The 24,049-nt window shown below is 38.2% G+C and overlaps 1 long non-coding RNA gene across 1 annotated transcript in view; it reads right to left on the bottom strand.

The window, feature by feature from the left end:
• LOC146320988 (uncharacterized) overlaps positions 1 to 18,683 on the bottom strand; it is a 41,127-nt gene extending 22,444 nt beyond the window's left edge. Inside the window, exon 1 of the long non-coding RNA XR_014771347.1 lies at positions 18,571 to 18,683. This is a non-coding gene — a long non-coding RNA (uncharacterized LOC146320988). The remainder of the gene's footprint in view (positions 1 to 18,570) is intronic.
• Between the last annotated feature and the right edge of the window lie 5,366 nt (positions 18,684 to 24,049).

The following is a 24,049-nucleotide window of genomic DNA, read 5'->3' on the forward strand; positions in this document are numbered from 1 at the left end:
ATTTTTAACATATCTAATCTACATTTTCTCGCAGACATTTTACTCACTAACTATATTATTTACCCTACCCACCTTGAAGTTCTAGGATGTGGGGAGAGGTGGGCCAGTGCTGCAGTCATTGTCCAACTGCCACTGGATTTTGGTTAAAATAAGTATATTGCGTGACCACAAAATCATGTGATGATGTAAAGTTATGTTTCTTTAAACTTTAAATCAGTCCAAGTTGACTTTTGCTTTCATACGGGATGTTAATCCTGCTCTTCTGGGTAAAAGTCCAGTGTTTGTTTGACCCCTCCTGTCCATGTCCTCCCGAGGCAGTTTCTCTCTCCTATACTGCTCCTGTCATAATTACCACTAGAGGTCGCCACCTAACAGTAAATGCAAATTTGGGTTGTAATAACCTGCTTGCATAGACAACCTACACTGCCATTTTTCTGATGAGAACAGGGTGTTTAACCTTTCTTCATTTTTCTGGTGTTTCCACTCAGCTTTTCCTTTATACACAAATTGAGAATGTGCATACATAGGTGGAAGCAACTACTACACTCCAAATATAATGTGCTGCACCACAACACCAATGTTAAAAAAAAATATTATCTGCTTTGTATTAAGGTACTTACAATAAGTGTTAGTCATTGTGTAATAAGGCCCTTATAAGATACTAAACAGTAATGTGTTAAGCATTAATAGCATATAAAATAGTATAATAAGCTTGTTATTGTAAGATTATAAGACATTTATAAGCACTTATGGGACACTTGTTAACAATTCTTACTAGGTTAAAGAATCCTTTATTATGCAGTTATTAACAATTAACTAATGCATTTTGGGCGTACTGGATCTAAAGTGTAAACAAAGCTTATTATGGTTATGTAATCCTTTATTATGTGCCTATTAACAGCTAACCATGTTTAGTATTATTATAATTATTATCATCATTATTATCATTATATAATTTCTGGCCTTGTTTAAATAGCCTGTGTTAAGTCGATCCTCTGTTCTCTTTCATTAATGGATGCTAATGCTGTTGTGAACTCTGATGAACAGTCATTATTGGTCCTTGGAATGATGATGTCACTGAAATGGTGATGTCATATGTGATGGGTCAAAGCCGTGTTCTGTTCCATCAGTGATGTATAAAAGAATCAGAATGTTACTGGTTTATAAAAGGTTTCAAAGGTTTTACTGGATTGTAAGCTGTTTCAGTGAGTTTGGGGTTCAGAGGCTGACTTGGAACTTAGTGTGACGATGAACAGGGGCTCCAGCTTCCATCAGCAAAACTTTGATGTTCTCCCAGAGGAGATGTGAGACCCACTGACAGTGAGGATGGAGGGGTGCCAGGGTCTCTGCTGTGGCCCTACAGTAGCCAGGGAGTGCTGAAAGTTCACGGCTGGTAATCTGTGGCCGCCCTGCCGGCGCGCAGGCCATCGCTGGACATCAAAAATATCAGCCGTTCCATTTCAGTTGCCCACAGAGAGGAACGTTCCATTGGGCACCATGTGGAGGGACTGAGGTTGTCATGTCAGGTATGTGGTGGCTGGTGGCTGGTGGAGGTCCGTGTCTCTTTAAATGTTTTGTCCACCTCATTTTCAATTGTGGAGGAAGCAAATATTGATGAATACTTTTCTGTTCATTTGGAAAACTTTTACTGGTTCACAGAAGGTTTCAAAGGTTTTATTGAATTGTGGTCTTTTATATTCTGTTAACCTCTGAGCTCAATTATTGTCCAGTCAGATAAACAGGTTGTTAAGATGCAAACTGTGGGAACAAACCACCCAGACCATGACAAAGATAATTTTAAGTGTTTGAAAGCACAATAATCCTACAGGAATATTAATCACTAATCTTTCTGATAAACTATTTATATATTCAGAAACTCTTTTAGAAAAATAAAATATGTACTTATATTTGTTTAAAGTTCAAGAAAGTTATTTCTCTAATATAATCTTTCATACAATCTCATAATACTCTTTTCCACTATTCAGGTGTTTCTTAACACTTATGTGAGTCTCTTTGAAGACATCCTTGAAATGGCTAGAAATTAAAGGGTCGCTTCACCCAAATCACAGAAAAACAAACATTTACACAATTACCCCTATCGGTGTCCAGTCAAGCAGGTAATTTGGATTTTGTGGTGGTGAAAACAATTTAATATGGCTTTTGAAAAGGCAACATACCTTTTACAACATGTCTTTTCACAGAAACGGTGTCCTCATTGTTCTGTGATATATGACATATATCCATTCGCAATATTGGTTACAGCAGTTTTCAAACCACAGGAGGTGCAGTTTGTGTTAAATGCAAAATATGTGTCAAACTACCATTTTAAATTAAATGTCGTGCTGAAGAAATCATATCGCAATTACATTATCAGTCAGAACTATCACAATTAGATCCTTTTTCAAAATGGTTCAACCCTATTTTCCACAGTGATGACATGGCTTGAGTTGTCCCCCCTGCCGAGGCGAGACCCTCATGTGTTACTCATGCCTTGTTAGTGGGCTCTTGGGGAGTCACACAACGGCTGTGGGTTCAGATGTTTTCAGTCACGGTAGTCAGATCAGCCACATGCAAAACTAAAGAACATCACAACAGTGAAATTGGAGGTAAACACTGTTTCCATTCTGAATAGTCTTCCTCTCCTGTTCGAACAGTAAAATACTGTACTTTAAAATACTGAATAAATGCATTAGTCAGCTGTAATTACCCCTCGTGGCAGCAGAGGCAGCTGTTGCTGTTATAGTTACGTAGTCTCGTTTTTAAGCCTCTGCTCATGTTCCAAGTCAAAGTTCAGCCTTGCTCAAAATCTACTGAAATGCCTCCATGGTTAAATTTTATTTTGATTAATGACAACAATTTCCAGACCTTTGATCCACAGGCCAGTTATTGTAGCCTTAATATATACCATAGATATAATAATAGGCTTTTATAACTGCCCTTTGGCCCAGTCATGTCTATAACAGCTGGGCTCTGGGCTGCGGAGACTCGGGACTGGAGAACCGACAGAAAAATCCTACCTTGTAACTATCAATCAATGGAGCGGAAGTAGCACAATTCTAATGTACTTATCGTAAAATGTGATGGGTTTTTAGTTTAACCCTTGCAGTGACGAAAGTCTTGTTTAAATGATGCACACAGTGTGGTTTTAGCACATGGCGCTGACATGCAAATATAGAAATCTCACTTCCCAAATGACTTTGTAAACAAGATGTGAGGGCAGTGCCAGTAACATAATTCGTATAGGAATAAGTGTCAGGGTGCAGTTATTGCTTTATTTAGAGTGCCATAAAGAGCCAGGCTATTGATTTGAGAGCAGAAGCGGCTCCGCAGTTATTTCTGTCAACGTCACCCTCATTAAACTGATGTATGGCACTTGCTGTTCTCCTTTCTGCCTCTCTTGCTCCTGTTCTCCGTCGCTCTTTCACTCACTATTTTATGCACTCTGATCTGGCTGGATGTCTGTTCAGGAAAAAAAAAAATAGCGAGGAACACATTTGTTGCCATTAACAGCCATTTAAACCGTGTGTCGGATCATTAGTGAAAGATATGCAACCACCTTTCACAGTTCTCGGTATCCCTTTGCCACTTTGAACAAGCAGTATATGGATACCCCGTTAGCTTAATGTTAACAGGTTGTGAAATAACAAAACTAGAATCTACAGCCATGTTAGCGGCTCTGTCATGTTCTTCACAAGCATGATGCTGTGAAATAAATGATGAAATGTGACAGTAAAATATATAATAGTCACCATCTTATTTTAACGTATTAGCCTGCTAATTATGATGCAAGAATCCATCTTGCCAGGCTCCAAGTTGGAGGTGGTGCAAGAGGGACTATTAGCAGGTGCGGGTGTGGTTTTAGGTGCGACATGGAGAAGCGTCCATGGAAGTGGTTTGTCTTGAACAAACAATGGCGCCTCCTGAAGAGGTTAGCGTTGATACTGTGACAGCAACTTGCTAAGGCCTGACCAGGTATGCTAGCACAGGTGAAGAGCCCTAACTCTAACCCTGAATAAATAAAGGTCATAGAAACTGTAGAGAGGCTGCGCTGTGCAGCTTTGATTCATCGTCCAAACATCGTCTGGAGAGCATATTTGACCAAATGCTGATGTCTTGGCAACATATTCCCAATTAGCAAACGCTCTCCATGAGACAATAAGTTGCAACTTCATTCATCGTTCTGATGTCTGCAAGACGTGTGTGTGTTATCTGGGTGCTTGTGTTTGCAGTGCCCATACTTCCATTGTCAAAATGTGTGCATACCTTTCTCATTATTTACAAACTGTTAAAGGCTCTATATGAACTACACAACAGTTACATGACATCATCACCACCACTATGTGACTGAAGTTTGGCATGATGATGTTTAATGTCCCAGACAACCTCTGTAGTCTCATTAGGCCACTGGTTAGTAGCTACCTTTTTCAAAGCTTAAAAATTTACAGGTGAGGTATTTCCTGACGTACTGTATGTCGCAGAACCAAACATGAAAATCTCTTCAGCTTGTGACCTCTCAGGTATCAAACCAAAAATCCAGTAGACCAACCTGAGGCCATCTGTATCAAATGTTGTTGCAATTTATTAACAACTGAGACATTTCATTCTTAACAGACCAGTCAACCAACACTACCATCCTACAGTAAGAGCACCACCACTATCATGGCTAAAACTTACTGCAGAGGAAGAATTGCTAGATGTATGAAGGTATGTGAAATCAACAAAAACTACTGCATTGGATTGTGGGATATGTAGTGTGGTATCTATTAAAATAAGATCTTTCATTAGTCCTACAGTCAGTAAATTTGTAGTGACCAGTAATGTGGATAGCAACATAGAAAGGACAATAAATAAATAAGGATACAAGCAATATAAACAAGAGTAAATGAAAAAAAAAAAAATCACATACTGTTTTAGCCTACTAAATAGCATGTTAGTAGGGGTTTTGGTTGCAGCTATTTACATAGCATCAGCTTTCAAATTGATATGTTGAACTTGTTTATTTATACATGCAGCCATTAGAGAGCAACATTAGCATTAATTCTGAGTCGTGTTTGTGTCCACCTGATGAATGCGAGTCCAATATTCACTCTCATTTAACTCTGAAATCTACCTGGTCCTTTAGCTGTTAAATGCTCCACTCTGTTCCCAGCTACTCTTTTACTGTGTCTGTCTGCGGTTTGGCTACTGAGCAGGTAGTGTGCAGTAGGTATTTAGAGCTTTTTCTCTGAAAACAGCCGCCTGTCTGTGCTGAAAATGATGCTCTGAGAGCGTGAACCAAAAACAGTAAAGTTGCAGTTGGACAGCTAAACAATGAGCTGAAACTCACTATTAAGCTTCATAATGCTTCGGGGAGCTGCAGATCCTCTGGTAATTCTCTGCTCATCACTCTGTGGCTCCTTTCACATTGTCACATTGTTTTCACATTGTCATTTGATACACTGTTGTTATGAAATTATCCATTATTGCTGCTTTAAAGGTGCAAGTAAATCCAGCTCCTCTGTCACTGCAGTGTTGGTATTGTGTGTGTGGCTCCCGTTCATATTCTAAGATTGTCCCACTTGGAATCTACGGTCAGCCAAAGACTGCAGTTTGTAAACAGTTTCATCTACTAAATCACAGATCTATAGACAGCTTGACTGCTCAACTTCCTTAAATCAATGACCATTAGGTGAATATTTATTTATTTGATGTTTATACGTATAGGGACAAGTATGTAGCATAAACTATTCATGCACCACAGCATTTAAAAAAAAAAACTGTTACAATATGTACATTAAGAACACAAATCTTAGAATTCAACAGGAAAATACAGACAAAATACAAGATGCACTCTATAACAGCACCATAAAGTTTCACACTCTTAAATGTTACCATCTGTCTGCACGTGTCCTCAGACTGACTGAAATATTCTCTCTTAGCAACGCAGGTTGAGTCCTCAGAGTTCACCTCAGTTCAGAGAACCACCACAGGAAACATGACTCCTTACTTTATGAACTTTATATTTAAGGTTCCAACTTCCGCCTGGTGCAAAGCGGCACACTGCGCAACGCAGCTGTCGCCGCTATTTTCTGATCGACGCAGTTGTCATATTCACACCCCACGCCCACGTTGTGTAGGTAGCAAATGCACTTGCACCCATCTGTGCTCACATGGGCATGTTGGTCTTAAAATGAGGCGTGGTCATGGGCATTATTGGCACGCTGCTATCTTGAGGCAGCAGAAAGTGATTGCTCCATTGACTAACACCAACATAATCTATGGTCACTGGTGCAGTATTTTCTTGCTATTAAAAAGGCTTCATTTTTTTCATTCAAACAGTAAGATGTGCCTACATATATGACATGCCTCTAATGCACTGCAGTTAATCAGCAGGTGATAAAAATGCAGTAGTAGATGGTTTGCAGGTGAGTGAAACAGGATGAAACCTCTGCCTATTGATAGAGTGTGCTGTGTGTATTTACGTATGAGGCACAGCAGCTGTAACTTCATTGATTGTTTAAATCAAATTGATATTTGGAGCAGTGACATTACTACACACATGGAAACATTTAAACTGACTGAAAACAGCCTGTCTAATCATTAAAATATCTTTAAAATGATGGCGAGCAGCGCTGTGATTTTTTTTTACTGTGTCCTGTATTGATGAATCAGGGTTTTCTTTCATGATTTACTTTAATAACAAGAGTCAGTAATTAACGTACTAACATTTACATTTGTGCATTTGTGTCACAGCAGATATGCTGCTGTGCGTCATGCATTAATGTGCACAGGGAGAGCTTCATCCCATTTCATCCACCTGTAGCCATTCCGCTATTAATCAAAATGTTAATTTTTATGACCCAGCCCGTCTGACCCGTGAATTAACCACAATGATGGCCTGCATCACTACAAGTGAGTGGCTCTTAAATGCAATGGGAGATGACATTCACTGAACACACCTAAATTTAGGGACTTCTTTGCACCTTGTGTCTTGCTCTGCATTCAGATTATGCGATATTTAAATAGCAAAGTGGAGTTGGACACACTCTAATGTGCTTCACTGTGCACTTTAGACCATGTGATAAACAAACTCTAAATGGGGCCCCAAGTCTCTGTCTTGTAGCAGTGGGTAACGCAGATTACAACATGCTTCTCTGTGCTTTATATTTATGCACGTTGCTTATGCACTTTAATAAGTCCTTCTTCAGGAAACTAATAATAAAGCACTTTACAACTGAATGAACTTCTCCTTACATGTGTAACCTTGCCTGTTTACTTGACATTAACTATTATCAGCATGTTCGATTCATTATGAAGCCTTTCGGTTGACTCCCAGTCAAGGTTTGAGTCAATTTCAAAATCCCATCATCTATTTTGAAACTATTGCTGAACATAACCTCTGTGTATACTGCATGTCCTTCAGTAGCTGTTAAGTCAAGTTTGGTCTCTTCCATTAAATTTCTAGTCTCTAAGTTTTAAAATCCCACCTTTTATCTGAGGTTTTCTTTGTGAGTGATCCTTTATAAATCTTGTACTGCCTCACGAGTTGTATATTTGCGCTCTCTTTTCATTCTCTTTGATTTTCCTTTAACCCTGTTTTTATCCGCGCCTTTTGAAGCTTGCAGGTCAAACCTATTTTGGTTTCAAAGTACTGTAATCAATAATTTTACACTGACATGGACTCTGACAGACAGCTTAGAGGAAAAATGGTTGTGGGGATAAGAGTGGTGGTCAGTAGCAGATTTCTCTGCCGGGGTTATGGATGTCACGATCATCCATCATCTCTGTAAAGAACTGGAGAGAGAACATCAGGTCAGTCATTAGCAGCCACCAAAAAGATGTCTGTATGAAGACCTGCTCAGCAGAGTGAATATATCATCATTCCACAAATGTACAAATAGATAAGCACACTCTGGGCTGTGGATGAATTAATTTGTGCTGACTGCAGTTTAAATAAAATCTGCATTTGAGAGAGTCTTCTCAGTATAAAGTGAGTCACAGTTTGAACAGAACATCTCTAAAAAGAATATATTTTTTGAACAAAAACTTTGCAGAATGCAAAAATAAAGATAACGTGCGAAAGTTTATAACTGCAGTCATAAATACTTTTATATTAACAATGGATCAAATGACTGTGTTGTGTGAAAAGGGTCACAAACCCACAGAGAATCATCACCAAGCTCTGATGCTCCCCTCAGTTGAGAATTTTAGACTCTTTCAGCTCATTTACTGCTCACAAATTTACGATTTGGATCACTCTTGGCACTCTCATCAGCCGTGTTTCTAGCCAAGAGGCAGCTGTTTTCAACGAAAAGGATCTCATAAACACTCTCTACACTACCTGCTCAGCACCAAACAGCAGACAGACACAGACTAGCTGGTGAACACTGTGGAACATTTAGCAGCTGGTGTATCCCACTACCCAGACCAGCCAAGTCTTCATGGATATCCACAGCTCCTCACTCAGAGCAAAACTATCTGTCCTCAGTGACCACATGCCGGTGGCCCCAGCAGCAGTGGCTATGACCGGATTTGAGCACATAATCCTGGCACACATTAAATCAGTAACACGCCCCCTGATTGACCCACTATAATTTGCATATTGTCCAAACTGGCCCATAGATGAAGCTGTCAACTTGGCACTGCACTCAGCCCTCCAACATCTGGAGTCCAAATCCCTACGCAAGAATTCTGTGTAACCCTCTTAAGCTCTCAGGAAACTCCAGGGCACGGACATAAACACCTCACTGTGTCCCTTAAATATGCAGATGACACTGTAATCCTAGGACTGATCTCAAATGACAAGGACGACACCCACAGGATGGAGGTCGAGGCATACTTGCCAACCTTAAGACCTCAAACCGTAACTGTATTTTTATATAGGAATGCACACTTTATGTTTACATTGTCAGAATTTATGTTGAGTGCCAATTTGGCAGTCATAAATATTTTCAAAAAAATGTAAAAGTCCTATTATAAGTGATATTCAAATATTTGTTTAATTCATGTCCGACAGAGCCAACATTTATGTTATGTTAATTATCACAACAATTATATTATTCCTGCATGCAATCATTCATGTTGCCCTGTACACAAGTAGAGCTGGGGTTATGGCCTAAAATAAATAATACAGTTATGGTATATATGATGGTATATATATAAAATTTTAATATAAATGCTACTGAAGGGCTAAAGCACTGGTATGGCAACTGCAGGGCAGCTACACTGTAAAAATGATGACTAGCAACTTAGAACTGTAAGTCTATCTACAAGAATATATGTGTTTGTTGAAGGTAAGAATTCATGGAACTGAGACAAGAATTTCATTGTTAGCCTCACAAGAATATCACAATTAGGTGAACAAAAAGATGTACGTTGGCAGAACTCTTGTCTGAAGTTGTAAACTTTAGTAAAGTCAACAACGGTAGACAAAAGTTGAGAAAACTTGATATTTTGTGTTTTCTCAGTGTTTTTTTTTTTTTTATTACTTTACTCTTAACTAGGTCAAGAACATATTTCACACAGTACTTTAAGAACAGGTAATGTGCAGAACTGGAATAAACTTTTCTCAAGTATATGAAGTATTACTTCTGTCGTCTGACATGATTTGCAGATGATCAGTTTCTGCTCGTTGTCTGACTTTTAAAACCTGAACCATGTTCATATAAACCCGTCTTTTTCACAACTCCTTGTTCTCTTTGCTGTTGGCAATGTAGCAAAATTGTTACAAACAAGCTAAAACCAAAGCCATCTGCATGCAGTTTAACTTAGTTTGTCACATATCTTCAAATTTTGCTAAGTTCCTTATTGGTTCTTTTATATGTGATCTTTATATCTTGTAATTTCTTTTCATGTTACTTTTTGGTCAGTCAAAGTGAGGGCTCTACCACGGTATCATGGTTTCATCAAAATTCATACTGTAGGGCAAATTTACTTTCTATACTGTTTGTACCATCCACTATTGTTCACAAGTAAAAAAAAAACATCCCAGGTATAGTTAAGAAAAACCTTAGAAAAATACTTTACACCACTTGCTTCTCTTTGGACATTTTTTGCTATTGAAGAGACTTTTTTAAGTAATTAACATTTGTCAGATTTTCTGTTGCACTTTTTGCAGAGGTCACCCCTTTCTTTCTCGCAAAATATCTGTACTAAAAAGGCACTTTTGGTCAGATAATATTTAGGAGATTTTTAAAACTTTCACTTCATATGATTCCTTGAAAAAATAATACACAATTTGGGGTAAAATGCTTGACTTAAGGTGTGTTTTTGACCTTTGAAAAAACTCAGGCTTGCGGTGTCTCCTCTACTTCTAGTTAAGTGAACCACATCCTGCCTCCAGCTCTGTATAACACAGATGAGACTCTATTTTCTCATCTAACTCTCTCTCAATACAGTAAATATCTCCCCAATTGATTTCTTATTAAAATGAAGCAAAAAGTCATCTGTCTCTGTTTACTGCATGGCTTATGTAACTCCTGTTTCTTTTCCCCATCTGCTCATTTTGTCGGCTCCTGTGAATGGTGACGCCCTCCATTAAAGAAAATGGACTGAACATTGACAGAGGCTGTTTTTTACTGTTATACTTGCAACAGTTAAAAATATTTTAGGAGGAAATGCTACTTTATCCATTAAAATATTTATCTGTGCCAGTATAAGTTTTATAGTTTGTTTACACTTATTTTCCTGGTGCAAAAGTCACTTAGATAATGATAAAACGGCCGGGCAGTTATTGCAGTAAAATTGAGTTGTTTCAGACATCAAAATGTCTGATAGAGCTGAAACCAAGGGTGTTCATTTTGGATCTTTAGGACAAGGACTTGTTGACTTTGCCAGGCTTATGACTGCTCTGCTGTGGCAATAAACCCAGTCTCTTCTGCTCAACTCAAACAGGGGGTTATGATATTATTTCCCTTCAATGGGAATGAGGCTTCTCACACACACACATACTCACAGAGTAATATGTAATCCTGCCTCATCTGCTAAAACAAAGACTTTGGTCTATTTCCATAAACATGAAGAGCTTCTAATCTGAGATCTGAGTAAATACAGTAGAGGGAGATTTCTGCTGGAAAATGATGCATGTGCCAGAAAGAAATCTACAACAGAGATACCTACATTTTAAACCTTTATAATATCTGATGTTTTTCAAAGTTCAAAACAGACAGGCCTATGAGGCTGATCGTGTGGCTTCCCTCCATTTTCAGAAGCAATATAACTAAGATGATAATTATAATCATGTGATCATCTGTGCAAAACCAAAACTACAAGTACAAAATAAATGACCTACAGTCGGCTGTGTTAGGAACAGCTGCAGTTGCTTTTAGCTAAATGCTAACATGCTAGCATGACAATGACAAAACATTAGAGCCTAACAAATACTGGGACTTGGGGAGTGAAGAAAAAAAAGCACTTAGATGCAAACAACTTGCCATTGCTGTAGTGTTGTCTCTCTCAGTATATGCACACTTGAATTTGAGCTGTCATAAGTGTACAACTTTCTGCTTTTACATGTACTTTTTAAGTAACATCGCTTTTGATATCTTTGTATAGGATGTCAGGAAGACCCTGTGCACTTCTGCTGTGTCAAACTTCATCTTAGGAAGAAAAAAATGGAATGCAAGCGTGCCCATGTCTGTGGCTGTACACTCTGCACAGATTCACTGGATGTTCCCCAGAAGTGGATCAAGAATATTGACAGAAAGACGTGGTTCCCAAAAATCTTGAATTCTGTGAATGTGGCAGAGGTGGTCAGTTTTTTTTCTTTTTCCATTATCACTACCAATGTCTAACCACTATGTAAAATTTTAAGAAGGTTAATATCACGATACAAAAAGGTCCCTTCAGTAATTACTGAGGTCTGTCTAATGTCTTCTGTTCAATTATTCAGGCTGTGACTGCCAGCAGGCAACAGCAGACACAGTGTCAAGAAGGGAACCTTAGACCTGTGAAAGATCCTTTGATAGGGGTGATTTCATTAGAAACCATGAGAAAAATCTGGTGTAACCAGCAGACACCACTATGACAAGAAACTGGAGTAATGGGTGCACACACAAAGCTGTCGCTAGATTCGTCTATAGGCTGATACTGATATGACAGGCCAATGATATCCACTGACAGATATTGCTGTGGCTCTAAATACAGGGAAACACCATTTACCGTGTTCGCTCCAACTGATGTGGCCATTGTTGTGTGACAGATAAGTGCTTCTTCATGAAATGGGGATGGATGGATTTGCCCCAAGTTTACAAGTAGCAACTACAACATTGAGTGGTGTTCTATTGTACTTCTTCTGGTAGATTTTTTTTAGAGTTCCAGCTTGTCTCATTCATTAGAATGAGTGGTTTATCTACAGAAGCAGGTCCTCTTCCATAGAGGCCACCATGTTGAACTTCCATGTATCTACAGTAGCCCAGAATGGACAAGCCAAACAGTGATTCTAGATACGGCCTTTCAAGAGTTTCGTCACTCCTGTAGGTTCTTGTACACGCTTGGAAAGGGAGGGTGAGGCGAGGTGTTTGCAATCTGCAAGCTCACCACTAGAGGCCACTAAATCCTAAATACTTGTCCTAACTCTCTAGATGCCACAGCGCCCCCCATTTTAAAATCATTCCCAGTGTATTAAAACATGGAAAAAGTCCTGAGTTTTGTGTTGTACTTTAAATTGTCATCTATAACCAGAACCACAAATGAAATCTGTGATTTTTTTTTATGATTTTAGAAAACTGCAGGACCTTCCCGGCTCTCTCTGCCAGAAGTGGACGCCGTGGATTGAAAGTAGATTCCGCTGGGTGGCGATTTTTCTCATACAAATTGCTATAAACACAACCTACAACACCATCATGGAGTTAATTTGTTCAAAATCACATCATATGATCACCATCAGAACACAGAGGGACCACCCTGACTTTCACTGCCCGAGGTAGAGGCTGTTGTCCATGGGAAAGTGTAGCTGGAATGACTGACACAGTCCTGACTTTCCACTGATAAATGAGGCAATTTTTATCATATAAGTTGCCAAAAACACCAACTACTGCCACATTCCTGTTGTCTGTTCCTATAACAAGGATTCTCAGTGAACTGCAGCAACATTCTTGTATTCTCCTGGAGTCTAAAAGGTTAAAAAAAGCTGTGGGGTAAAGTTTTCAAAGTGATTGGAGATCAAATTCCAGATTCCAGAACCACAGTTATATCTAAATTGTGCATTTGCAAGGATGCAGAGTCATGACTGGTCCAATTTGACTTACATTAATTGTCCTTTATTTTGCCAATTCTGTTTTTGGTATTTTAAAGTTACTTCAGTTTGTTGTGAATCATTAGTCTGATAAAGTTGCCCCTTCAAAAGTACAGTTTGTGCAACATTAATGTCTAAGAAAAGTGCATGACAGTCAAGTATCACGTGAAACTTGACCACTTCAGATATTCTGGTGTAAACAGTAGGCTACAACAGCTAATGGTGGACTTGACAATGGCCTGTTTCTGTTTTTAGCTCCAAGACTGTCCGGCTGTGGTAACTGATAGTGTCTAGCCACTTGAGCGTCGACCGCCAACTGCTGAGCTTCAACATGGGCCAGTCACCATGGGAGCATCGATTGAACCTGCTGTTTCATGAATAGAATGCTTTGTTCCACAGGATTTCCATTTTCCTCCCCCCCAGAGGAAAATAGGTGACGGTCGATACTTTATGCAAGCAGACACATCTCGTATTGAACGTCAGAGGGGAAAAAAAAGAACTGTTTGTCAAGAGAGCTTTTCCAGCCATGAGTAATGAGGCTAAAATTAGTCAGATGGTCCTTTAGAGTCATATGGCAGCTTTGGTAAACCTGCAGGAATGTTGGGGACATTTAATGTAAAATGGAATCCAATAAAATAAACTTCGATCACCATATGCCAGGGGTCACATCTCCTTAGTGTTCTAATCATATATCTAAAAATCCAACCAGGTCATCAGGGAAAAAGTTACAGTGCAGCAAGGGAGGACTGGCACACAAAGAACAAAAACATCAAAATTGAGTCTTGATTTTAAGTATTGATTGTGAGTATTGTATATGACTTAAAGTCATGACAGTGTTGTCGGCTGCAAATGTCCATGTTGGACTTGCCTCAGTGCAAAGTGAAGCTTGCTCAGCATGATGAGTCACCACATTTAAGGGTCACTCTACAGGAGCACCAAGTCAGTGATTGAACGCACATGAAACCAATCGTCAGCAGCTCAAGTCAAGTCATGACAAACAAAAAGTCTGTTGCAAATTAGGCTATTTCATCAAAATAAAGACTTAAGACTCATGTTACCATGCTAGACCAACTTACTGTAAGCTAAAAAAAAATTAGACACCTTAGGCTCAGACTCAGGCTTAAGGCCCGTATAACCATGGTAACAATCAGTGCCACCGACTGATCAGTAGTTCCCAGCAACAAAAAAGAGAAAAACATGGCTCATAATTTGTGCTTTGCTAATATTGTTATGAAAAGAGCAATGATTTCTCTGCTTTTTAATTTTTTTGAATGTCTTTGATGCTCCTCTCAACCGTGGGATTAACACTGAGTTTTTGGTATTGTTACACTCTTAAAATGTCCTTGTAACTGTTGAATTTCTTCAGAAGACACATTTTCTGCTGGGGTAAACAGAGCTTAGTGTTTAGATGCGGTCACTTGGCTGACAATTTTTTTTTATTTTGTTAAAGGTCTTAATTTACGCAGAATTCGAGAATTAAACTGCTTTGTGCAACAGATGATTTTAGTCGTCTACTTTTGTTGATGCCTGGGAAGGTCCATGTCTCTGTACCCATGACATCTTAATTAGCCACGCAGTTTTTGTTCAGCATGGTCGTTCGTATTTTGCAGTATGTGTGATGTGTAGACCAGACCAGGTTCTCTTAATAATGTGAAGCAGCAGGTTCTGTTCTCCATACAGTCTGATGCGACTCACACTCGCTGACATGAACGAAAACAGATGAATTCATTGGTGTCATTTTATGAGATTCTTAAATTGAAAAGATGCGGAAATCTTACTTTTAAAAGAAGAAAAAACAATCTTCCTCTGCTGGGATATTATGCAAACTGATATTGCAGCTTGTCATTGGCTAAATATGGATAAATATTAGCTGGTTCATCTTATTAAGACAAAGTAAGATATATCTTCTTAAAATGAGATCAGATTTCTGATGCAAAACTTGCTCGACAAGATTATTTTTCTTTTTAGACAAAAATAAAACTTATTTCCCAAGAAACAAGGCTTTTTTGCTGTCTTGAAATTCCTTTCTTGCAGTGCAAATCAAGATAATTAGGTGGCTATGAAGTTACATTGTTTGATCAAACAATAGAGTTTGAATGATCTGACCTCGCTGCTGCGCCTCTTCTTTGTTCTTTATCACACTGATGAGAAAATGCTGTCTGACCAGGGCCCAAGGTATAATGTGATGTCTGGTCTTTTTTCAGTCATTTTTTGTGCAAATTCATATTTTAATTTTCCAGCGAAACTATTTGCCCTTAATGGAACACATTTTCATGATTAATGGCCGATATTAATGGTGCTAAACTGTCTGTTAATTTTGCAGGTTGGAGCGGAGTTTGAGAGCATTTGAATTTGGGGATTAGTATCAAATCCACTTATCAAATTCAAATCCTTTTGATGTAAATCCAATCAGGTTTAGCTTTCAGCATGCAGGTCACTTCCGTAAGAAAATTCAAATGAGAGATTCAGTACCATCAAATTTACATGATGCAATTAGCTGGATAATTTCTCCAGAAAGGAGATCTACCAGGTGAAATGTGGGACAGCTAAAAACGACAGGTCTGCGACTGAACTTGAATTTAAGGAAAGAGCGATACAGAAAACAAAGCGTAAGAAAATATAAAGGATTTCGTAGTTGCAGAGATTAGTGAATCCAGGTGTTTGAGGTATAAACCGGGAATAGAATCAAAATTAGTAAAGGCAATCAAAACACAACTCTAACCTTACAAGACCTCAATGAATAATTCTAGTGAACTGAAGCTGCTGTGCTGTGGCCTGATTACCTGTTTTTTGATTGGTTTCTCCTGTCATGAACTACATTTGGCCAATAATTCATACAGTGCACGCAGCGCGACAGCAATTTTATTCTGCAGAGTGTTGCCGTAAGCTAAAATTTGGTCTGTATTCGGAGAAACTGACGCATTTCACAGTCAAGATCTTAATAAACCGGGAGCAGAATTTAAGATTATTGAAACCTGCAAAGACGGGACAGCCCACACAGGACTGCTTGATTGTTTCCAACAACATGCACAGATTTTTGTAGTGTTGGCAGCATACTGAACAACTGAGTAAATACAGAGACTGAGCGAGCATTGCAGTCGTGTTGCCAGGCAGCCACTGAAATCCTGTGACAGCACACATTCTCATGGGTTGAGGCATCAAAAGAGAAATGTCCATATGATAAGAACCAATCGCAGTTTGTTTACTTCCAGGTAGACAGTCCCTGCATCATGTCCACACAGTTCAATGGCAGCAACATGTTGAATGTTCTTATTTCATGATGATAATACTTGTTTTATGGATCCACTAATGTTAGGATGTGGACCTGTTTTACCTGCTGGGACACAAACTGAAGAAAATAACAGCCTGAGTTTATCCATAATAAGCCGGAACACTTAATATTGTCCAAATACTGAATACATCCTTAGGTGCAATATTTAATACTTCAGTCTGTTGTATTATCATTAAAGTGATAGTTCACCCAAAAATGAAATTTCACTCATTATCTACTCACCCCTGTGCTGATGTGAGGATGGGTGAAGATCAGTTCACAAGTTCACAGTTCACAGTCGCTTGTGTTTTTTTTTTGTGTTCTTTTTTTTCCATTTTAAAACTGGTCACAATTCACTTCAATTATACTGGATTTGGCTGCAACGCTGTTTTCCGCTGAAGCTCCAGGAGTGTTTTGTGAACTGGAGATCTTCACCCATCCTCACATCAGCACAGGGGTGAGGAGATAATGAGTGAAATTTCATTTTTGGGTGAACTATCACTTTAAGTGTACAATATCAATACTTCAATCAGGTTAACTTTTTATTCCAATGTGCAATAATCAGGTGTATTATCATGATTCTATGTGCAATATGAGTATTTACTCAGTGCAATGGTGGAAATTCAACTGCTAAGTCTCCTTACATTGTATATAGTGTTCTTATTTTTATATCATCATATTTTTATTATTCCTCTTGCTATATTTTTACATGTTTTAGATTTTTTGGATGATTCTTATATTTCTTATTCTTATATTTTTGCTATCCACTTTGCTGCTGTAACACCATGAATTTATCTGTTGAGGGACTAATAAATAAAATCTTATCTTATGTTATCTTCTCCAGTCTTAAAGGTTGCATTCAGATGTTGCAGCAGTTAGCGCAGGATTGTGTGACAGGGTTGTGCAGATTATCTGTGCTTTGAACAGAACAAAATAACATTTTATTTCTCCGCTCCCTCTCCTCATTCAGTCTCTACCTTGTTCATCCAATGCTGCTGTCTCTTTCCCTCTTAAACAAATGGAAACAAACCAAAGGAAGCTTCTTGGTGTCGCTATTTTGCAGCATAAAGTGCAGCTTTATGTTCTTTACAGTGACACACTGTAAACCAAGCAAAGATGTAACTGGGAGAAAATTATCTTTTGGGCCATGAACATGCCTGGATAGTGTGGGGTTGGTAACAGAAATATTTCAGAATTAATCTGACCAGGAGGTGAAATGACATTTGTTGTAGTTATCAGAGAGACACTAGCAATAACACACAACATAAAATAAGCACAGAAAGAATGTCAGATCGGTCAGACCACCGTGTTTAACTTTACATGGTAGTTACAGCTGAAAATGACCACACAAATAAACAAGTTTGCACTTTTACATCTTCACAATTCAAACCAACTGACATTTTTTTTTACCCAGAAGTGATTGTTATTCAGCATTACGTGATTTGGTCTATAACCACTCTCTCAGTCATGATAAATGACTGTGAGATGACTTTATTTTTTAGCACACAAATCTCCACTATCCTGAGTAAATGTCAAACACTTTTAAAATAACTGAAATGAACACTGGACATCTCCTGGTTCAAAAGATTAACAATTACTCCTACAATGCAAGAGAAGAAGTCCAAGTCTGAGTCAATTCATTGTTTTGGTTGAGCATAAAGCAATACTGAATATTGTTTGAATATTGATTTCAGCAAACATGAGGATCTCCTGGTTTTCTCCATGTTATATCATAGTCAATTTTTTACTTCAGAAAACATGTTTTATGGATTAAACAATTAATTGAGTTTTCAGAGAAATAAATAAACATGAATTATTGTAGTTATTGTAAAATAATTATAGTTGCAACCCAACATCACACAGTGCATAATCTTATCTCCTATCTCCTCCTCTCCTTGAACAGTGTGTGTGTTTATTTTTGAGAATGCATTCATTAAAATAAATAATTGAATAAGTAAAATTAAGGGGACACTGGAAAAATGTCACCAGCTTATGTGGTGATAATACTTAAATAAAATTACTCTGATGGGGTCAGATGTCTGGGACGGGGGGTTTGCAGTGTTGTATTGTGGGTGACGGATCTTACCACAGCAGCCAGTCTCATTTCCTCGCTGACACGGCGATGATGATGATGAGGATGGTGAGGACGATGGCTCCGGCCACCAGGAGGTAGCACTTCCTCTTCCTCAGCTGCCTCTGCGGGGAGGAAAGGATGCAGTAGGTGGGTGGAGTTCAAGCACCGCCAGACACTATAAGTCATCAAACAGGAAAATAATGACGGCGCTCTGAGTCTTTGCATAACTGCTTTGCCATTAAATACTCATTTGTCTGTTTCCACTCCCTGCTGGTGGTTAACATACGACAGCAGTGATTTAACCGGTGAGTCGTTGCTTCATGAGAGCTGAATTATTGAGCCCTAAACCCCCGTTTTTGCATATATGAAAGCTTTTGCTTTAGTGCAGCAGCACTGTAAATGTCAAGTTCCAGTTGAACCACACAGCCACAACAGCTCGGCTGTCATATATTGTGGTTTTTGAGTTAATTCAATGCAATCCCACGCCTCCACTCACAATTTGCAAGAACAAAAAAAAGGAATTCATCTTGAAAGTGAACAGAAAAGAACAAGAGAAGTGGAATTTCAACCAAGAACAATGCAGCTGTAAAAGAACTGGAGGACTCAAGGTCACGTTAACTAATTCAGATGAAATGCTGAATGAGTTAATGAGTTTACTATCAAATCAGATCCAGTGGTTCTGAACACGTCCCTCACAGTCCTGTGCAGTCCTCACCACTGTCTGTGTGACGGTGCCCTTACATGACTGAGAGCATGGAAGCAGCAACAGATAATGGGATGTAAATCAACCAAGTAAAATATTTTTCTTCTCCTGATCTTATTTATTCAGCCCATGCAGGGCTATCAATTAATTAGCTCCTTCGGTACTTGTGTCGTCGCTTAACGAAGAAAAAAAAAACTGAGATAAAACGGTGAGGCTCATTAATCGACCATCTTTTTCAAAGAGCATCTTTAGTTAAGTGATTTTCAAAAACACACCACAGATGTGAGAATGTGCACAAGATGGGTTTTAAGTTTTTAAATGTGTTCAGTGAATGTGACTGAGAACTGTTCACTACATAATCCATGAGCGTCTCCCATGACTGCGTTTCTCTTTCTGAGAAACAACTGTAACATATTTACTTTACACCATGTACACTGCACATTTTATTTTAAGGAAAAAAATCCTCTGATTCCAGCTTCTCAAAGATGAAAATATTTTCTGGTGTCTTTTCTCCTCTATGACAGGGAACTGAATATTTTTGGGTTGTGAACGAAGCAAGACATTTACAGACGTCACCTCTGCCATTTTTACACCAAACAATTAATCAATTAATTGAGGAAATAATCGACAGATTAACTGATGATGAGAGTAACTGTTAGTTGCAGCCCTACATTTCACACTGAACTTTATACATATTTTTTGCTTTTCTTATAATTTACAGTTGAATGAGTTTCACTTACTTTTTTTAGTTGTAAATTGCACATTTGTTTTCATGAGTTGATTATTTTACATCGTGCAGCGCAGCCTGAAAGCAGTTTCCTCAGGGAGACAACTAACATTGTGAGAATCTGGTATGTTTCAATTTTGAATTAACATGTTGCACACTGTACATGTACAATATACGCTGTGCATGCACATTTTTAAAGTTGAATTTACAAGTGGGGTACGTACATGTTTTGTAATTGTTCTGGTCTTTAGTAACAACCTTTTTAAATTAGTGCCATATCGCTCCAAAAAAGTTTCCTCACAGGAACAAGAAAATGTGTTCAAATAACACTTTCACGTTGCATGTTCTACATTTGCATTTAACAAGATTAATACAGTACAAGCACATTTGTTTTCTTCTGTTTTTAATTCACAAGATGTACATTCTAGGTTTTTTTAATTTACACTACTCTAAATATGTATTTCTGCAGACATTTGTCAGAATCAAAACTTGTAAGTTGTATACTGTCCCTGTTTTGCACAAGTTGTACTAAGATTGAGTCAAATTTCTATCTAAATTTTTACATAGCAGGAGGCGCAATATGTGTTAAATGCAAAATGTGAGTCAAACTACTATTTTAAATGTCCCAACCTACACATATTTTCACACACTTAAGAAAATACAAATATCACAACTTAATGATGTGTTTTAAATGAAGATGAGAATAATGATGTAAAAATTAGCATTCCTTAAAATATCGCAAATCATATCGCGACTGTAATGTCACTCAAAATAATTGCAATTAGATATTTTTTCATAACCACTCAGCCCTTATTTGTACATATATTTGCATATATATTTTTTATTTTCTAAGTAGTTTGTTGCTCACTTTTTTTTAATTCAACATGTTTATATTGTACTTTCACGTAATCTTGCTTTGCAAGTTGTTCATACTTCTTTTTGAATTTATTGTATGTGATGCAAATGTTTTTTTAAGTACTAGTTGTGCATTATATGTTTTTTTAAAATATATATTGTACACTGTATTTTTTTTAATTTAGTAAATTTTACACTAATTGTTGTCTTTTTAATGAAATTATGCACTTTAAAAAATAGAGACAAGAATGCAGTTAAAAGCAGTTTCCTCCACGGCACCACTGACCATGTGAGAACAACACAGAACAACTTGATAAGTTGTATTGTACATGGTCTTAAATTTCAAACGTTTACATAGCGTTGCACATATTTATTTATTTAATTAACTAAGCTGCACGCTGTAGATTTTTTTACATCACAAGTTGTACATAATGCATGTTTTTTTAATGTATATTATAATGGTATATAAGAAAGTTTTGTAATTAGTTTCCATATACCTCAGAACAAGTTTACCCACAGGAACGAATCAGAATGTTACTTGATAAGTTGTAAATGTACATGGACACTGTTTATTGTCAAAATTCTTGATAAAATAATTGTTCATTTCTTTCTGGGCTATTTCTGTTTTTGTTTAGAACTCATTTCCCCATTTTCACGTTTCCATATTTCCATGTGCTGCTGTGTTAATGGAATGTGTCAGCAAGACGTCAGTGAAGAGGTACTGGAACAATCAGTCTGTACAGAGGGATGACGAATACATCAAAACTGCTTGATCACACAACACAAAACTCATAAACATGTAGACGCACAATTTCATATCCACTTGCACTCAGCCGGTTATTTTCATTTTAAGTGCTTACAGCTCTTGAATGTTTTTCAACACTATTTTCTGTTTCATTTCTAATATTGCCTGTGGTGTAATTTAGATTTCAAATGCTTCAAACATTTCCTCCGCACAGCACATGAGCTTCATTCATCCATGTCAATTACTTGCCATGTCTGGAAAAAAAAAAAGAAAAAAGAAAAAAGTGTGGACTGTGTTAAGCAAAAATATTAAAGCAAATAGAGTGAAGAGCCAGGGTTAGGGAATATTTATATTTCCTAGCCTCCTCGGGCAGTGACGATGTGTTGAAGCACAGAATCTATGTTGTTTTGAAATGCTTTTTCTCCCGTTTTTTTTTTTTTTTTTTCCCAGCCTGTTTTCTGCTACAAAGGCAGCAAGAGCAGCGGCGTTAGACCAGAGCCGAGGCTGGAGTCTTTAAATCCTGACGCGCTTCAAAGCAGGGAGAGAGCAATTCATCTTCTTATCTGAGACTCAAAACAGGCTTTCTGTGAGGAAGAGAGAGGGAGAGACGAGGGGAGAGAGAGGGAGAGAGGGAAGAGGGAGGGGGGGAAAAAAAATGCTGTCGAGTAATTTTCCGTTTAAACGTTCCACTCCACAACAATTTGCATAAGCAGCCCTGCGTCTGTGATAAGAAGATTGGTAATTTTCAAAGGCTCTGTGGGGATTGAGAATTAAAAGCCTTTCTCCGCTATCTCCCCTCTTGCAGCTGGCCACCACAGATTCCCCAGCTTCTCTCACGCGTTTCCTCCTAAACTACGCCTTATAAACTTTCTGTGCCGCCGTCCCTCTCCTTCTCTCTGCTCGCTCTGACAGCGCCGAGCTGCTCTCCCTCTCTCTACATACAGTATTCCCTCCCTCCCGCGCTCTTTCCATATACTCCTCTTTTTTTCCCTTCCTTATTTTTTTCTTTTATTCTTTCTCCCGCTCACTCTTCTCGGTGCTGCTGTTATTTGGGGAGAACAAGAAAATAAATAAGGTAGAGAGGGATGGTGGGGGGGGGGGGGGGACAAAAAAGGGCTTAGTGTAACAAAGGAAGTGTTGCGGTATTTTTAAACCAGAATTTTCCAGATTGCGGGGCAGGCGGAGAGGCGGGACAGAGAGACTCGCAGAGGGAGAAACAGAGGAGGATAGAGGAGGGATGCTCTTATCACCAGTGACTTAATCTGCCACAGAATGTGTCCTCGGTGCCAGCACTTCAGGGCCTTTGGGTGCTGCAAGCCTTCAGGGAGAAGACACCTTTTTTTTTATTCACTTTAATGTCTAATATGAAGGGAACAGTTCATATTTAAGCTGGGATGTAATCAATATGGGTTTTTAAAGAATGATATTCACACTCATGTTACAAATTAGGCTCCAAAAAGCTTAAATCGTGATGTTGATGGCTATAAAGAAAGTTTTACCAAGAATTTTAGTCTTGTCAGCGTGGAAAATCCCCTTAAGCAGTATTTCCCCCAGTGGTACTTACTTTATCACTAACTGTGACATGAAGTCTCTACTGAAACTCAACAGTAAGTTAGTTTCTATCCACCTGTTTTCATGCACATTTTCGGTTTGTGCACACAAAAAAATGTTGTGTTGAGTGGAAAATGTCAGAAATTAAAAAAAAAAAAAAAAAGCAAAGAAATCGGTTGCAAAAGTTTTTACACTTCGCTGTTGATTAAAACAAAGTGTGAGATAGTGCCATGGAAGCAGACTTAGCAAATAACTTGTGACATACATGAAGCGTGTGACTAGCATGTCACTCAAGTTTCCACTGAGGAGATGAAGAATTAAAAAAAAACCTATGCGGAAAGACGAAGAAGAAAGTAACCATCCTCATGTTAATGCATGAAATAACAACACATCTTCATACTTAAATAGAATAGGTTAATTGTCAACTACCCCCAAAATAACATTACCAGTGGAGATTACCAGCAGCAGCAGGCTTGCCAGATCTTAATTACTATGTCACACTATGGAAGTGATGTCACTCATGCGACGACATAAGTCACATGACACACACAGTTTAAGCTGTAACACTTTGTAAACTTTGGTTACATTTTGGCACAAAAAAACTACTGGGTTAGGTTGAGGAAAAGGTCGTGGTTTGGGTTAAAAATTTCTATGTAATGTTTGTCCCACGATAGAGGTGACGCTACAGCTATAATATTATATCATAATATGAGATGAGATACAGTCTTAGATTTTGGGTATCATTATAATGTGATGTGGCATAAGTATTGTTTAACATTGTTTTGATAGGCCTGGGCATTGTGAAATGAGAAATTAAATTTTGTTTGTTAGCATTTTCAACTATCAGTTAAGGGAAGTGCACAATATTTCCAACCCTAATGTTATGATTTTGTGAAAATACCAATAATCA

The sequence above is a fragment of the Lutjanus erythropterus genome, chromosome 9 (assembly GCF_056507025.1).
Source record: "Lutjanus erythropterus isolate fLutEry1 chromosome 9, fLutEry1.hap2, whole genome shotgun sequence".
Lineage (NCBI taxonomy): Eukaryota > Metazoa > Chordata > Actinopteri > Lutjaniformes > Lutjanidae > Lutjanus > Lutjanus erythropterus.